This window comes from Choloepus didactylus, chromosome 5 (genome assembly GCF_015220235.1).
Source record: "Choloepus didactylus isolate mChoDid1 chromosome 5, mChoDid1.pri, whole genome shotgun sequence".
Taxonomy (NCBI): Eukaryota; Metazoa; Chordata; class Mammalia; order Pilosa; family Megalonychidae; genus Choloepus; species Choloepus didactylus.
The window spans coordinates 31,206,108-31,225,348 of record NC_051311.1 but is presented as its reverse complement, the minus strand read 5'-3'; the positions used below and the strand labels follow the sequence as shown (position 1 = coordinate 31,225,348).

The following is a 19,241-nucleotide window of genomic DNA, read 5'->3' as shown; positions in this document are numbered from 1 at the left end:
ATTTTCAAATCACTAGTCCTTACTGTCTCTTGAATAATTCTTAACAAGCGGTCAGAACCCATAACTTTATACACGCTGTATGCATGCACATCAGATAACTAGCACCTGGAATTAACAGAAGAAAAATAGAAATGGAGGGAACTGATGTCCAAAAAACATCTACCTCCTTTCTCACCCATACCTGATATTTGTATGTCTTCTGCCACTACCATGATTGTATTAACCTAGGCTGCTCTTCCCAAATGAAGATGGTACTACACTAATTTATCAACTGTTCCCCAGACTCTCTTAGTCATTTTCCAACAGCAAGTTGGAAGACTAACTGAAGGAGAGTATTTGAGTCTATAGCCATGGAAAAATATTTTTTTCATATGAGACTAGCTATTACATACAGAGATGCAAATCAAATTTCGAGTTCATGGAAACCACATTTTAGTTGGGGTTGCACGATTGCACAAAAAAGATAATAATATTTTCCAATTAAATCTGAATTCCAGAAAAACAGCAAATGATTTTTGGTATAAATATGTTCCAAATATTTTGTGGAACATGCTTATAACACTGAAAAATTATTTGTTGTTATCTGAGATTCAAATTTAAGTGGGTATCTCGTATTTTATCTTGCAGCCCTAATTCCAGCTTACTTACAATCTTATCTCATCAAATCCTGCTCTCTTCAACACTTCCTTTGTGTTAACCTTCCCTGATAATCTGTGATTTCTCCACAGCTCTAAGAAACGAAAGAGAAGAGAACAAACCTTTATGAAATGTTTTAGACACCATGATTGATACTTTGTGGGTGCTTTTAGGTATATAAAAAATCCTTATTGATTAGAAATCACATCATCATTTCCTAGTCACAACTTGGGCTCTCCACCCCTTACCTTCTAGGCCATTTATTCAAAAATATTACTGAGCACCTCCTAAATGCTATGCTCCATGCTAGATGCTAGGCATTGAGGAGGACTGAGGGTTCAACAATGAACAAGATAGATGGGACCAGATCGAGCTTACATTTTAGTGGGAGGAGGCAGTCAAAAAATAGGTAAACAGCTTGCTTGCTTTAGACCTACCCCTTCCCCATTCATTCAGTTTGTAGCAACCTGGCCCCTTGGTCTATAGTTCATGGCTCCATCAATCATTCAGTACTATTCTAATAACTAAATGTTTCTTGTACTTTAGCTTCAGGCAAGCATTTGCTGGATTTCATGTAGGGCTTTGCAAGTGCATACGTAAACTCAGGTTTGCTTTCCCTCCCATATAGTTGTCAGCAGCTATGCTCTAAGGGGAAAATCTCTTTTAACTAACATGCTAGAGGCCTGCACTTTTAAGAATAGCCAGGTCTGATGTTTGCACGTCTACGTTTACAAACTCATTACAAGATCAATTTGATTGGTTCATCCATCCCTTTTATCATCTCATTACACTCAGACTCAATTTGCTTTCAGTTCGTCGAGCTATGGAAAATATACTTTTCCACATGGTTGGGCAACAGGAATGTTCTGCTCTCTTCTGTGCACATGTTATCCTGGCAGGCATCCTAAACCTCAGAATATTAATCCTGATAAGTAAGTAACAAACAGCAAGTCATAGTCATACTTGGTGCAAACGTGTGATCCTCTGCAAGGGCTTGTACCATGAATTGTTACATATTAACACAGGCTTCAATATACTGACTTCAAGTTTTGTGTATTTGCCCTAACCCCCTTGCTTTCTGTTGTGGTTGTTTTTTACACGTTTTACAGCTTTTGAAAGAAGGTCAGATAACACTGAGCTTCTTGTAATATCCTGCAATTCTCCCTTGCTTGGAGTTTCTTGATCTGGTTATACTCTCTGGCCTCCTGAATGGTAATTCAGTAATTTATTACATGCATTCTCAGTTTTTTAGAAAGTTTATCCAGATTCTTCAGTCCTCAGCATGTATTCATTATTTATTTATTTTTAATTCTCAACATCCAGACCATTTGTCAACTTGATCTTGGCAATGCAACTATTCTCTCTGAAAGCCCCATGGTTAATTTGAATAGTGTAGATGAATTTGTAATTTCCTTTCCCAATATTTTCATTTTTATTCATTTGACCCTCAACTTTATTCATTAAAGAAACATTCATTGAGTATCTGCTACATGTATCACACCAGAAGAAACATAAAAATAAAAGGACATTCCCTGCTGACTGTCACCATTGTTATTCAACATTGTACTGAAAATTCTAGCCAGAGCAATTAGGAAAGAAAAAGAAATGAAAGGCACCCAAATTGGAAAGGAAAATGTAAAATTTTTCCTATTTGGATATGACATGATCCTATATACAGAAAATCCTGAAAAATCCACAAAAGAGCTGTTAGAGCTAATACATGAATTCAATAAAGTGGCAAAGTATATGATCAACATATACACATACAAAACACAGCAATGTTTCTATGTACTAGTAACAATCTGAAAAAGAAATCAAGAAAACATTCCATTTACAGTAGCAAGAATAAAATAGCACAAAATAAATTTATCCAATGATGTTAAAGACCTGTACACGAATAACTACAAAACATTATTAAAAGAAATCAAAGAAGACCTAAATAAATGAAACTGAATTCCATGTTCATGGATTGAAATACTAAATATTGTTAAGATGTCAATTCTTCCCAGAATGATTTACAGATCCAACAAAATGCCAACCAAAATTCCAACAGCCTTCTTTGCAGATGTGGAAAAGCTAATCATCAAATTCACATGGAAAGGTAATGGACCCTGAACAGCTAAAAACATCTTGAAAAAGAAGAACAAAGTTGGAGGACACACTCACACCAAAATTATTACAAAGCTACAGTAATTAAAACAGCATGATATTGGCATCAGGACAGACAAATATACTAATGGAATTAAATTGAGAATTCAGAAATAAGCCCCGGCATCTATGGTCAATTGATGTTTGATAAGAGTGCCAAGTCCACTCAATGGGGAAAGAATAGTCTCTTCAACAAATAGTGCTGGGAAAACTGGATCTCCATTTGCAAAAAAAACAAAAACAAAAAAACAGTAGTACCCCTACCTCACATCACTTGCAAAAATCAACACAAAATGGATCAAAGACCTAAATAAAAGGGCTAAAATTATATAACTCCCAGAAGAAAACATAGGAAGCATCTTCAGGACCTCGTGTTAGGCAATGGTTTCTTAAACTTTACACCCAAAGCAAGAGAAACAAAATTAAAAATAGATAAATGGGACTTCATCAAAATAAAAAAAAAATTGTGCAAAGGACTTTATCAAGAAAGTAAAAAGATAACCCACAGAATGTAAGAAAATGTTTGGAAACCACATATCTGATAAGGGTTTAATATCCAGAATATGTAAAGAACTCCTACAACTCAGCAACAAAAAGACAAACAGCCCAATTAAAAAATGGACAAAAGACTTGAATAGGCATTTCTTCAAAGAAAATATACAAATGGCTGATAAGCACATGAAAAGATGTTCAACACCATTAGCCATTAGGGAATTAGAGAAAAGCAAATTAAAACCACAATGAGATACCATTTCACACCCAATAGCATGGCTATTATTTAAATTAAAAATAACAAGTGTTGGAAAGGAGAAAGAGGGACCCTTGTACATTGGTGCAGCCACCATGGAAAACACTTTGGCAATTTCTCAGAAAGTTAAAATTTGAATTACAACATTACCTGGCAATCCCACCTCTAGGTATATAATCAAAAGAATTGAAAGCAGGGACTCAAACAGATATTTGCACTATAATGTTATAGCAGAATTATACATAGCAGTCAAAAGGTGGACTCAACCTAAGTGTCCATTAACAGATACAAAATGTACATACAATGGAATATCATTCAGCTGTAAAAAAGGAATGAAATTCTGATCCAAGTTCTGACAACTTGAATGAACCTTGAAGACATCACATTGAGTGAAATAAGCCAGACACAAAATGACAAATATTTTATGATCTCACATACATGAGATGCAAATTCAAAAAGTCAGAAACTTGAGGACAGGTAACCAAGGGCTGGTTGGGGATGAGGAATGGAGAATTAATGTTTAATTAGTACAGAGTTTTTGTTTGGAGTGATGGGAAAGCTTTGGTATTTGATGGTGGTGATGGTGGCAGAACATTGTGATTCAACTAACATCACTGAATTGTATAACTGAAAGTGGGTAAAATGCAAAATTTTAAATTGTATCTATGTTACCAGAGTTTAAAAAAAAATAACTGTACGATACAAAGTGTGAACCCTAATGTAAATAACGGAGTATATTAATAGTATAATATTATTTCATCAATTTTAACACTGGTAGCACACTAATATAAAATGTTAATAATAGGGAAAATTCTATGTGTGAGGGGGTATATGAAAACTCTTTACTCTATGCATGATTTTTCTGTAAACCTAAAACTGCTCTAATAAAAAATCATAATAAATTTCAAAAAATACATTCCTGAGCACAAGAGTTCATAACCAATGGAGGAACTCAAAAAGCTTAAGTAATTAACAAATAAGGAAGACACTGGCGACTGTCATAGGAACCTACAGTTAAAGTACTACGGAGGTCTGAGGTAAAACAAACATTCTTTCTGTTTGAGAATTAAAGACCGCTTCAACAAGGAGGTGCAGAATTTGAAAGTGTTAGGATTTGAATGTGCAGATGTGAGGAGGGAGGAATATGCAGGCAGGACAAACAACTTACCCAGACAAGGTGGAAAATACAGAGCATATGGGCAATGACTGATAAGCCAATTTAGCTGAAGGTACATAATTGGGAGCTGTGCAAAATAAAGTGGATTTACAGGTAGGAGGGAGAGAGCTAAGAGCCTTGAAGCCAGATTTACAAATATTTATGGAGCACCTACTATATCCCAGGTACTGTTCCAGGTGCTGGGAATACAGCATTGACAAAACCCCCTGCCCTCAGGGAACTCATGTTCTGTGGGGGTAAGATAAGGCAGTAATCAAACTAGTTAATATATATATCTGATTCTGAGATCGGTAAACACTGCGAAAAAAAAAATAAATCAGGGAGGGCGGGGCAAGATGGCAGACTGGTGAGCTGTATGTTTTAGTTACTCCTCCAGGAAAGTAGGTAGAAAGCCAGGAACTGCGTGGACTGGACACCACAGAGCAATCTGACTTTGGGCATACTTCATACAACACTCATGAAAACTTGGAACTGCTGAGATCAGCGAAATCTGTAAGTTTTTGTGGCCAGGGGACCCGCGCCCCTCCCTGCCAGGCTCAGTCCCATGGGAGGAGGGGCCGTCAGCTCTGGAAAGGAGAAGGGAGAACTGCAGTGGCAGCCCTTATCAGAAACTCATTCTACTGATCCAAACTCCAACCATAGATAGACTGAGACCAGACACCAGAGAATCTGAGAGCAGCCAGCCCAGCAGAGAGGAGACAGGCATAGAAAAAAAACAACACGAAAAACTCCAAAATAAAAGTGGAGGATTTTTGGAGTTCTGGTGAACATAGAAAGGGGAAGGGCCTCAGGCCCAAGCTCAGGCCCTGAGGCGCATATGCAAATCCCGAAGAAAAGCTGATCTCTCTGCCCTGTGGACCTTTCCTTAACGGCCCTGGTTGCTTTGTCTCTTAGCATTTCAATAACCCTTTAGATCTCTGAGGAGGGCCCTTTTTTTTTTTTAATCCTTTCTTCTTTTTCTAAAACAATTACTCTAAGAAGCCCAATACAGAAAGCTTCAAAGACTTGCAATTTGGGCAGGTCAAGTCAAGAGCAGAACTAGGAGAGCTCTGAGACAAAACGCAATAATCCAGTGGCTGAGAAAATTCACTAAACACCACAACTTCCCAAGAAAAGGGGGGTGTCCGCTCACAGCCATCATCCTGGTGGACAGGAAACACTCCTGCCCATCGCCACCCCCATAGCCCACAACTGCCCCAGACAACCCAGTGTGACGGAAGTGCTTCAAATAACAGGCACACACCACAAAACTGGGCGTGGACATTAGCCTTCCCTGCAACCTCAGCTGATTGTCCCAGAGTTGGGAAGGTAGAGCAGTGTGAATTAACAAAGCCCCATTCAGCCATCATTTCAGCAGACTGGGAGCCTCCCTACACAGCCCAGCAGCCCAGAACTGCCCTGGGGGGATGGCACTCACCTGTGACATAGCACAGTCATCCCTCAACAGAGGACCCAGGGTGCACGGCCTGGAAGAGGGGCCCACTTGCAAATCTCAGGAGCCATACGCCAATACCAAGGACTTGTGGGTCAGTGGCAGAGACAAACTGTGGCAGGACTGAACTGAAGGATTAGACTATTGCAGCAGCTTTAAAACTCTAGGATCATCAGGGAGATTTGATTGTTAGAGCCACTCCCCCCCCCCGACTGCCCAGAAACACGCCCCATATACAGGGCAGGCAACACCAACTACACACGCAAGCTTGGTACACCAATTGGACCCCACAAGACTCACTCCCCCACTCACCAAAAAGGCTAAGCAGGGGAGAACTGGCTTGTGGAGAACAGGTGGCTCGTGGACGCCACCTGCTGGTTAGTTAGAGAAAGTGTACTCCACGAAGCTGTAGATCTGATAAATTAGAGATAAGGACTTCAATTGGTCTACAAATCCTAAAAGAACCCTATCAAGTTCAGCAAATGCCACAAGGCCAAAAACAACAGAAAATTATAAAGCATATGAAAAAACCAGACGATATGGATAACCCAAGCCCAAGCACCCAAATCAAAAGACTAGAAGAGACACAGCACCTAGAGCAGCTACTCAAAGAACTAAAGATGAACAATGAGACCATACTACGGGAGACAAAGGAAATCAAGAAGACCCTAGAAGAGCATAAAGAAGACATTGCAAGACTAAATAAAAAAATGGATGATCTTATGGAAATTAAAGAAACTGTTGACCAAATTAAAAAGATTCTGGACACTAATAGTACAAGACTAGAGGAAGCTGAACAACGAATCAGTGACCTCGAAGATGACAGAATGGAAAATGAAAGCATAAAAGAAAGAATGGGGAAAAAAATTGAAAAAATCGAAATGGACCTCAGGGATATGATAGATAATATGAAATGTCCAAATATAAGACTCATTGGTGTCCCAGAAGGGGAAGAAAAGGGTAAAGGTCTAGGAAGAGTATTCAAAGAAATTGTTGGGGAAAACTTCCCAAATCTTCTAAACAACATAAATACACAACTCATAAATGCTCAGCGAACCCCAAATAGAATAAATCCAAATAAACGCACTCTGAGACATATACTGATCACACTGTCAAACACAGAAGAGAAGGAGCAAGTTCTGAAAGCAGCAAGAGAAAAGCAATTCACCACATACAAAGGAAACAGCATAAGACTAAGTAGTGACTACTCAGCAGCCACCACGGAGGCAAGAAGGCAGTGGCACGATATATTTAAAATTCTGAGTGAGAAAAATTTCCAGCCAAGAATACTTTATCCAGCAAAGCTCTCCTTCAAATTTGAGGGAGAGCTTAAATTTTTCACAGACAAACAAATGCTGAGAGAATTTGCTAACAAGAGACCTGCCCTATTGGAGATACTAAAGGGAGCCCTACAGACAGAGAAACAAGGAAAGGACAGAGAGACTTGGAGAAAGGTTCAGTACTAAAGAGATTCGGTATGGGTACAATAAAGGATAATAATAGACAGAGGGGAAAAATATGACAAACATAAACCAAAGGATAAGATGGCTGATTCAAGAAATGCCTTCATGGTTATAACGTTGAATGTAAATGGATTAAAGTCCCCAATTAAAAGATATAGATTCGCAGAATGGATCAAAAAAAATGAACCATCAATATGTTGCATACAAGAGACTCATCTTAGACACAGGGACACAAAGAAACTGAAAGTGAAAGGATGGAAAAAAATATTTCATGCAAGCTACAGCCAAAAGCAGGTGTAGCAATATTAATCTCAGATAAAATAGACTTAAAATGCAGGGATGTTTTGAGAGACAAAGAAGGCCACTACATACTAATAAAAGGGGCAATTCAGCAAGAAGAAATAACAATCGTAAATGTCTATGCACCCAATCAAGGTGCCACAAAATACATGAGAGAAACACTGGCAAAACTAAAGGAAGCAATGGATGTTTCCACAATAATTGTGGGAGACTTCAACACATCACTCTCTCCTATAGATAGATCAACCAGACAGAAGACCAATAAGGAAATTGAAAACCTAAACAATCTGATAAATGAATTAGATTTAACAGACATATACAGGACATTACATCCCAAATCACCAGGATACACATACTTTTCTAGTGCTCACAGAACTTTCTCCAGAATAGATCATATGCTGGGACATAAAACAAGCCTCAATAAATTTAAAAAGATTGAAATTATTCAAAGCACATTCTCTGACCACAATGGAATACAATTAGAAGTCAATAACCATCAGAGACTTAGAAAATTCACAAATACCTGGAGGTTAAACAACACACTCCTAAACAATCAGTGGGTTAAAGAAGAAATAGCAAGAGAAACTGCTAAATATATAGAGACGAATGAAAATGAGAACACAACATACCAAAACTTATGGGATGCAGCAAAAGCAGTGCTAAGGGGGAAATTTATAGCACTAAACGCATATATTAAAAAGGAAGAAAGAGCCAAAATCAAAGAACTAATGGATCAACTGAAGAAGCTAGAAAATGAACAGCAAACCAATCCTAAACCAAATACAAGAAAAGAAATAACAAGGATTAAAGCAGAAATAAATGACATAGAGAACAAAAAAACAATAGAGAGGATAAATATCACCAAAAGTTGGTTCTTTGAGAAGATCAACAAGATTGACAAGCCCCTAGCTAGACTGACAAAATCAAAAAGAGAGAAGACCCATATAAACAAAATAATGAATGAAAAAGGTGACATAACTGCAGATCCTGAAGAAATTAAAAAAATTATAAGAGGATACTATGAACAACTGTATGGCAGCAAACTGGATAATGTAGAGGAAATGGACAATTTCCTGGAAACATATGAACAACCTAGACTGACCAGAGAAGAAATAGAAGACCTCAACCAACCCATCACAAGCAAAGAGATCCAATCAGTCATCAAAAATCTTCCCACAAATAAATGCCCAGGGCCAGATGGCTTCACAGGGGAATTCTAACAAACTTTCCAGAAAGAACTGACACCAATCTTACTCAAACTCTTTCAAAACATTGAAGAAAATGGAACACTACCTAACTCATTTTATGAAGCTAACATCAATCTAATACCAAAACCAGGCAAAGATGCTACAAAAAAGGAAAACTACCGGCCAATCTCCCTAATGAATATAGATGCAAAAATCCTCAACAAAATACTTGCAAATCGAATCCAAAGACACATTAAAAAAATCATACACCATGACCAAGTGGGGTTTATTCCAGGCATGCAAGGATAGTTCAACATAAGAAAATCAATCAATGTATTACAACACATTAACAAGTCAAAAGGGAAAAATCAATTGATCATCTCAATAGATGCTGAAAAAGCATTTGACAAAATCCAACATCCGTTTTTGATAAAAACACTTCAAAAGGTAGGAATTGAAGGAAACTTCCTCAACATGATAAAGAGCATATATGAAAAACCCACAGCCAGCATAGTACTCAATGGTGAGAGACTGAAAGCCTTCCCTCTAAGATCAGGAACAAGACAAGGATGCCCGCTGTCACCACTGTTATTCAACATTGTGCTGGAAGTGCTAGCCAGGGCAATCCGGCAAGACAAAGAAATAAAAGGCATCCAAATTGGAAAAGAAGAAGTAAAAGTGTCATTGTTTGCAGATGATATGATCTTATATCTAGAAAACCCTGAGAAATCGACGATACAGCTACTAGAGCTAATAAACAAATTTAGCAAAGTAGCGGGATACAAGGTTAATGCACATAAGTCGGTAATGTTTCTATATACTAGAAATGAACAAACCAAAGAAACACTCAAGAAAAAGATACCATTTTCAATAGCAACCAAAAAAATCAAGTACCTAGGAATAAACTTAAACAAAGATGTAAAAGACCTATACAAAGAAAACTACATAACTCTACCAAAAGAAATAGAAGGGGACCTTAAAAGATGGAAAAATATTCCATGTTCATGGATAGGAAGGCTAAATGTCATTAAGATGTCAATTCTACCCAAACTCATCTACAGATTCAATGCAATCCCAATCAAAATTCCAACAACCTACTTTGCAGACTTGGAAAAGCTAGTTATCAAATTTATTTGGAAAGGGAAGATGCCTCGAATTGCTAAAGACACTCTAAAAAAGAAAAACGAAGTGGGAGGACTTACACTCCCTGACTTTGAAGCTTATTATAAAGCCACAGTTGCCAAAACACCATGGTACTGGCACAAAGATAGACATATAGATCAATGGAATCGAATTGAGAATTCGGAGATAGACCCTCAGATCTATGGCCGACTGATCTTTGATAAGGCCCCCAAAGTCACTGAACTGAGTCATAATGGTCTTTTCAACAAATGGGGCTGGGAGAGTTGGATATCCATATCCAAAAGAATGAAGGAGGACCCCTACCTCACCTCCTACACAAAAATTAACTCAAAATGGACCAAAGATCTCAATATAAAAGAAAGTACCATAAAACTCCTAGAAGATAATGTAGGAAAACATCTTCAAGACCTTGTATTAGGTGGCCACTTCCTAGACTTTACACCCAAAGCACAAGCAACAAAAGAGAAAATAGATAAATGGGAACTCCTCAAGCTTAGAAGTTTCTGCACCTCAAAGGAATTTCTCAAAAAGGTAGCCAACTCAATGGGAAAAAATTTTTGGAAACCATGTATCTGACAAAAGACTGATATCTTGCATATATAAAGAAATCCTACAACTCAATGACAATAGTACAGTCGGCCCAATTATAAAATGGGCAAAAGATATGAAAAGACAGTTCTCTGAAGAGGAAATACAAATGGCCAAGAAACACATGAAAAAATGTTCAGCTTCACTAGCTATTAGAGAGATGCAAATTAAGACCACAATGAGATACCATCTAACACCGATTAGAATGGCTGCCATTAAACAAACAGGAAACTACAAATGCTGGAGGGGATGTGGAGAAATTGGAACTCTTATTCACTGTTGGTGGGACTGTATAATGGTTCAGCCACTCTGGAAGTCAGTCTGGCAGTTCCTTAGAAAACTAGATATAGAGTTACCATTCGATCCAGCGATTGCACTTCTCGGTATATACCCGGAAGATCGGAAAGCAGTGACACGAACAGATATCTGCACGCCAATGTTCATAGCAGCATTATTCACAATTGCCAAAAGATGGAAACAACCCAAATGTCCTTCAACAGATGAGTGGATAAATAAAATGTGGTATATACACACGATGGAATACTACGCGGCAGTAAGAAGGAACGATCTCGTGAAACATATGACAACATGGATGAACCTTGAAGACATAATGCTGAGCGAAATAAGCCAGGCACAAAAAGAGAAATATTATATGCTACCACTAATGTGAACTTTGAAAAATGTAAAACAAATGGCTTATAATGTAGAATGTAGGGGAACTAGCAATAGAGTGCAATTAAGGAAGGGGGAACAATAATCCAAGAAGAACAGATAAGCTATTTAACGTTCTGGGGATGCCCAGGAATGACTATGGTCTGTTAATTTCTGATGGATATAGTAGGAGCAAGTTCACAGAAATGTTGCTATATTAGGTAACTTTCTTGGGGTAAAGTAGGAACATGTTGGAAGTTAAGCAGTTATCTTAGGTTAGTTGTCTTTTTCTTACTCCCTTGTTATGGTCTCTTTGAAATGTTCTTTTATTGTATGTTTGTTTTCTTTTTAACTTTTTTTTCATACAGTTGATTTAAAAAAGAAGCGAAAGTTAAAAAAAAAAAAAAGAAAAACAAGGAAAAAAAAGATGTAGTGCCCCCTTGAGGAGCCTGTGGAGAATGCAGGGGTATTCGCCTACCCCACCTCCATGGTTGCTAACATGACCACAGACATAGAGGACTGGTGGTTTGATGGGTTGAGCCCTCTACCACAGGTTTTACCCTTGGAAAGACAGTTGCTGCAAAGGAGAGGCTAGGCCTCCCTATGGTTGTGCCTAAGAGCCTCCTTCCGAATGCCTCTTTGTTGCTCAGATGTAGCCCTGTCTCTCTATTCCAACTTGAAAGGTGAAATCACTGCCCTCCCCCGTACGTGGGATCAGACACCCAGGGGAGTGAATCTCCCTGGCAACGTGGAATATGACTCCCGGGGAGGAATGTAGACCTGGCATCATGGGACGGAGAACATCTTCTTGACCAAAAGGGGGATGTGAAAGGAAATGAAATAAGCTTCAGTGGCAGAGAGATTCCAAAAGGAGCTGAGAGGTCACTCTGGTGGGCACTCTTATGCACACTTTAGACAACCCTTTTTAGGTTCTAAAGAATTGGGGCAGCTGGTGGTGGATACATGAAACTATCAAACTACAACCCAGAACCCATGAATCTCGAAGATAGTTTTATAAAAATGTAGCTTATGAGGGGTGAGAATGAGATTGGGAAAGCCATAAGGACCACACTCCACTTTGTCTAGTTTATGGATGGATGAGTAGAAAAATAGGGGAAGGAAGCAAACAGACAAAGGTACCCAGTGTTCTTTTTTACTTCAATTGCTCTTTTTCACTCTAATTATTATTCTTGTTATTTTTGTGTGTGTGCTAATGAAGGTGTCAGGGATTGATTTGGGTGATGAATGTACCACTATGTAATGGTACTGTAAACAATCGAAAGTATGATTTGTTTTGTATGACTGCGTGGTATGTGAATGTATCTCAATAAAATGAAGATTAAAAAAATAAATAAATAAATAAATAAATCAGGGAAGAGGCAAAAGGACTATCAACATGAAAGAGGCATACTTTTTAAATAAATATTTTTATTCTAGAATAGTTTTAGATTTACAGAAAAGATGCAAAGTTAGTACAGGGGTATAGTTTTGTAAACACTACGAAAAAAAATAAATCAGGGAAGAGGCAAAAGGACTATCAACATGAAGGAAGCATACTTTTTAAATAAATATTTTTATTCTAGAATAGTTTTAGATTTACAGAAAAGATGCAAAGTTAGTACAGTTACAGAAAAGATGCAAAGTTAGTACAGGGGTACAGTTCTGTGTACCCCTCACTCACTTTCCCCTATAACATCTCACTAGCATGGTTCACTTTTCACAACTGAAAAACCTACATTGGCACATTACTATGAAAACTCCAAATTTTATCTGGATTGGATATCACTACTTTTTCCACTATTATTCTTTTTATATTCCAGAATCCTACCCAGGGGACCACTTTGCATTTAGTGTGGTTTTTATTATTATTATTATTATGTAAGTTGTGGGTTGCAGAACAGTCATGCACAAAATACAGGACTCCCATATACCACTCACCAAAAACAACTTGCATTTGTGTGGAACATTTGCTACAAGTGAAGATAGCACATTTTTATAATTGTACTATTAATTAGAGTCCATGGTTCAACTTAAGGTTCATTCTTTGTGTAGTGTAGTTCCAAGGATTAAAAAAAATTTTTTTTATTCTGTTACCGTATTTAAAATCTAACATTTCCCCTTTTAATCACATTCGAATATATATCTCAATGCTGTTAATTGCATTCACGATGTTGTGCTACCATTGTCACTATCCATTACCAAAACATTTCCATCATTCCAAATAGGAACTCTGTCCATTTTAAGCCTTAACTTTCCATTCCCTATCCCTACTCCATCTCCTGGTAACCTCTATTCTAGATTCCGACTCTATGAGTTTACTTATTCTGATTGTTTTGAAACAGTGAGATCAAACAATATTTGTCCTTTTGTGTCTAGATTATTAAACTCAGCATGATGTCTTCAATCTTCATCCATGTTGTTGCATGTATCAGGACTTCATTCCTTTTTATGGCTGAATAATATTCCATTGTATGTGTATATCACATTCATCAGTTGATAGACATTTGGGTTGCTTCCATTTTTTCGCAATTGTGAATAATGCTGCTATGAACATTGATTTGCAAATATCTGCTCAAGTCCCTGCTTTCAGTTCTTGTGATTATATACCTTGTAGTAGGATTGCCAGGTCATATGGTAGTTCTATACTTAGCTTTCAGAGAAACCACCAAACTGTCTTCCACAGCAGCTGCACCATTTTACATTACCACCAGCAGTGAATGCATGTACCTATTTCTCTGCATCTTCACCTGATAGGTGTGAATGGTTTGCATTTCCCTCATGGCTAATAACGTTGAGCAACATTTCATGTGATTTCTGGTCATCTGTATATCTTCTTTGGAGAGATATCTGTTTAAGTCTTTTGCCCATTTTTAAATTGGATTTTTTGTCTTTTTTTTTTTTATTATTAAGTTGAAGGATTGCTTTATATATTCTGGATATTAAACCTTTACAAGGAAAGTGGTTTCTAAATATTTTCTACCATTGTCTAAGTTGTCATTTTACTTTCATGATGAAGTCTTTAAGGAACAAGTTTTTCATTTTGATGATGTCCCATTTATCTATTGTTGTTGTTGTTGTTGTTGTTGTTCCTGGTGCTTTGGGTGTAAATTCTAAGAAACTACTGCCTAACACATGGTACTGAAGATGCATCCATATGTTTTCTAGGAGTTTCATAGTTCTACCTCTTATATTAAGGTCTTTGATCCATTTTGAGTGGATTTTTTTGTAGGGATCCTCCTTTATTTAGTAGATGAAGATAAAGTTTTCCCAGCACCATTTGTCGAAGAGATAATTCTTTCCAAATTGAGTGGTCTTTGACCCCTTGTCAAAAATCAGTTAACTAGAAATGTGAGGGTTGATTTTGGAGCTCTCAATTTAATTCCATTGGTCTGTCTGTCTGTTCTTGTGCTGGTACCATGCTGTTTTGATTACTGTGACTTTCTAACATGTTTTATGATCAGGAAGTGTGAGCCCACCAACCCTCTCTCAAGATGACTTTAGCTCTTCAGGGCCCTTTATCCTTCCATACAAATCTGATTATTGGTTTTTCTATTTCTGCAAAGAAGGTTGTTGGAAATTTGATTAGGATTACATTGAATCTATAAATTGCTTTGGGTAGTATTAACATCTTATTATTTACTCTTCCAATTCATGAACATGGAATGTCCTTCATTTTATTGAGGTCTTCTTTGATTTCTTTTAGCAATGTTTTGTACTTTTCTGTGTACAAGTTCTTTACATCCTTGGTTGCATTTATTCTTAGATAGTTGATTATTTTAATTGATGTTGTGAATGGAATTTTTTTCTTCATTTCTTCTTCTGATTGTTCATTGCTTTGGTATGGAAACATTACTGATTTGGGGATGTTGATCTTTATACCCCACCACTTTGCTGAATTCATTTATTAGCTCTAGTAGCTTTTTTGTGGATTTTTCAGAATTTCCTATATATAGGATTATATCATCTGCAAATAGGGAAAGTATTACTTCTTCCTTTCCAGTTTGGGAATACTTTTTTTTTTTCCTTACTTAATTGCTCTGGCAAGAATGTCCAGTACAATACTGAATAACAGTGGTGACAGTGGGCATCTTGTCTTGTTCCTAATCTCAGAGAAATGGTTTCTATCTCTCACCATCATGTAGGATGCTACCTATGGGCTTTTTTGTGTATGTCTTTGTCATGTTGAGGAAGTTTCCTTCTATTCCTAGTGTTCCAAGTGTTCTCTATTTTTTTTTTAAACCAAGGAAGGGTGCTGTATTTTGTTAAATGCCTTTCTACATCAATTAACATGACCCTGTGACCTTTTTTCTTCATTCTGTTAATGCAGTGTATTACATTAATTGATTTTCTTAAGTTGAACAAATACTGCATACCAGGGCTAAATCCCCCTTGATCTTGGTGTACAATTATTTTAATATGCTGTTGGATTCCATTTTCTAGTGTTTTCTTAAGGATTTTTGCATCTACACTCATAAGAGATATTGGTCTGTAGTTCTCTTTTCTTATAGTATTTTATCTGGATTTGGTATGAGGGTGGTGTTGGCCTCATAGAATGAATTAGGAAGTGTTCCCTCTTCTTCAGGTTTTTGGAAGATTGGAGCAGAATTGGAGTCTTCCTGGAATGTTTGGTAGAATTCCCCTGTGAAACCAAGTGGTCCTGGGTTTTCCTTCATAGGGAGGTTTTTTCATTACTGATTCAATCTCTTTACTAGCTATTGGTTTGTAGAGATCTTCTGTTTCTTCTTGAGTCAATGTAGTTTGTGTGTTTCTAAGAATTTGTCCATTTTATCTAGGTTTTCTAATTTATTGGCATACAGTTGTTCATAGTATCCTCTTATAGTCCTTTTCATTTCAGCAGGATCTGTAGTAATACCCCCCTTTTCATTTCTGATTTTGGTTATTTATATCTTCTCTCTTTTTTTCTTTGTCAGTCTAGCTAAAGGTTTGTAGATTTTATTGATGTTTTCAAAGAAACAACTTTTGGTTTTGTTGATTTTCTTTACTAACTTGTTTTGTTTTGTTTTGTTTTCTATTTCATTTATCTCCACTCTAATTTTTTCTATTTCCTTCCTTCTGCTCACTTTGGGTTAGGTATGCTCTTCTTTTCCTAGTTTTTCCTGTTTTGATGTTAGAACTCTGATTTGAAGTCTTTCTTCTTTCTTAATGTAAGCATTTAGAGCTATAAATTTCCCTCTCAGCACTTCCTTCACTGCATCCCATGAGTTTTGGTATGTTGTATTTTCATTTTCATTCACCTCAAGATATTTCCTAATTTCCCTTCTGATATCCTCTTTAACCCACTGGTTGTTTAAGAGTATGTTGTTTAATTTCCATATAGTTGTGAATTTTCAATTTCTCCCTCTGTTACTAAATTCTAGCTTCATTCCATTGTGGTCAGAGAATATACATTGTATGATTTCAATATTTTTGAATTTATTGAGACTCATTTTGTGACCCAACATTTGGTCTATCCTGGAGTATGATCCATGTACACTAGAGAAAAATGTGTATTCTTTTTCCATCAGGTGCGGTGTTCTGGTCATTTTTCATTTCAGTTATTGTAGTTGGTTTAGTGCATCATTCAAGTCCTGTACTTCCTAGTTAATCTACTGATTAGACATTTTATCCATTATTGAGAGTGATGTATCAAAGTCTCCTACTATTAATAATGAACCATCAACTTATGTCTTCAAATATGTCAGTATTAGCTTCATATATTTTGGGTCTGTGCTGTTAGGTGTGTATAAATTTTTAATCGTTACATATTCCTGTTGAATTGTCCCCTTTATCAGTAAATAATGACTGTCTTTATTCCTCATAGAAGTTTGTGACTTAAAGCCTATTTTATCTGAAATTAGTATAGCCAACCGAGCTCTCTTTTGGTTACTATTTGCATGGTATATTTATTCCATACTTTCACCCTCAACCTATTTGTATCTTTGATTTTAAGGTGAGTCTCTTGCAGACAGCATATAGTTGGGTCATGTTTTTTAATCTATTCTGCCAATCTCTGCCTTTTAACTAGAGTTTAACCATTTACATTTAACATCGATACTGATAATACAGGATGTTTTTCTGCCATTTTAGTATTTTAGACTTTGCAAGTCTTATACCTTTTTTGTACCTCACTTCCACTAAAACCTATTTTTCTATTTATTTGCTCTTTTGTGTTGTACCATATTGAGTGCCTTCTCACTTCTATCTGTATATATTTTTCAGCTACTTTCCTTGAGGTTACTATGGGGTTAAAATTTAACATCCTAAATATATAACAATCATATTCAATGGCATGCACATATACTTTTCCTTTACTTTTCTATCCCCCCACCATTTTTTGTACTTGTTACCACTTATAGCTTTGTACATTGGATATCCAAAAACCTAGATTTATCTAAAATGCATTTGCATTTTAGAGCCTGTAGGATATAAGAAGTGTAGTTAAATACCAAACAATACAATACAATAATATCAGCATTTATAATTACCCTAATGGTTACCTCTACCGCAGTTCTTTATTTCTTTATACTGCTTTGAACCATTGTCTATTGTCCCTTCCTTTTAGTCTGAATAACTTCCTTTAGGTCTAGTGGTCATGAACTCCCTCAGCTTTGTTTACCTAAGAATGCTTAATCTCTCCCTCATTTTTGAAAGAGAGTTTCACTGGATATAAAATTCTTGGCTGGCAGTTGTTTTCTCTCAGCACTTTAAATATTTCAAGCTGATGCCTTCTTGTCTCTATAGCTTCCAATGAGAAACTGGTACTCAATCTAATTGGGACTCCTTTATACAATCATGTTGCTTTTCTCTTGCAGCTTTCAGAACACTCTCCTTGTCCTTTGTATTTGATAGTGTAATCAATATATTACAGGATGTATTTTTCTTCATATTTATCCTGTTTGGAGATTCCTGGATGTGCATATTCACAGATTCTGCTAAGTTTGGGAAGTTCTCTGTCATTATTTCTTTAACTATTCCTTCTGCTCCTTTCTCTCTTTCTTCTCCTTCTGGGACTCCCATAATTTGTATATTGGTGCCCTTGATGGGTCTCATAGCTGTCTTAGGCAATTTTCACTTTCAATATTTTTTTTTCCTTCTCAGCTTGACTCATTTCATGTGTCCAGCTTCAAGTTCACTGATTCTTTCTTCTGCCAGCTCCAATCTGCTCTTGAAACCCTCATGGCCATTTTTCATTTCAGTTATTGTGAATGAACTACTTTAATTCCAGTAGTTCCATTTGGTTCCTTTGTAAAATTTCTATCTCTTTACTTAGACTCTCATATTGTTCATTCATTGTTTTCCTAATATCCTTTAGCTCCTTCTCTGTGCTTTCCTGCATCCCCTTGAGCATTTTTAAGATCATTTTTTTAAAGACTTTGTTTGGTATGTCCACATTCTCATTTTCTTCATTGGTGTTTTCTGTATTTTTATCCTTTTCTTTTGGTGGGCCACCATTCCGTTTCTTTGTCTTGTACTCTTTTGCTGAACACTGTATACTTCAATATTTTAAAATGTTAACTCTAGGATTTGCTTCCAGGGATCTCTGTTTCTTGTCTTTTTTTTAACCAGCTAGTGATAAGACAGAGGTTTTCTTGAGCTTCAACCCTCCTATCATGAAGGTCTGCCCAAGGCAAATGCAGTGTACAATGTTTTCCCTATCTTGCTGGGCCTCTGTCTTGTCCTGGGATTTTGCTTGTTAGTTATTTTGGAGTTCTGCTGTTCACAGGAGTTTGGTTGCCCCTTCTGTTTTCCAGGAGACTGACCTCCTTCT

At 36.8% G+C, this 19,241-nt stretch overlaps 1 long non-coding RNA gene across 3 annotated transcripts in view; it reads right to left on the bottom strand.

Moving 5' to 3' along the window:
• Window positions 1-19,241, bottom strand: part of LOC119533873 — a 224,227-nt gene that overhangs the window by 15,956 nt on the left and 189,030 nt on the right. The window contains exon 3 of one of the 3 annotated variants that reach the window (XR_005216921.1): window positions 649-730. The exons of the other annotated variants lie outside the window; for them this stretch is intronic. This is a non-coding gene — a long non-coding RNA (uncharacterized LOC119533873). The remainder of the gene's footprint in view (window positions 1-648; window positions 731-19,241) is intronic. 3 annotated transcript variants of the gene reach the window in all.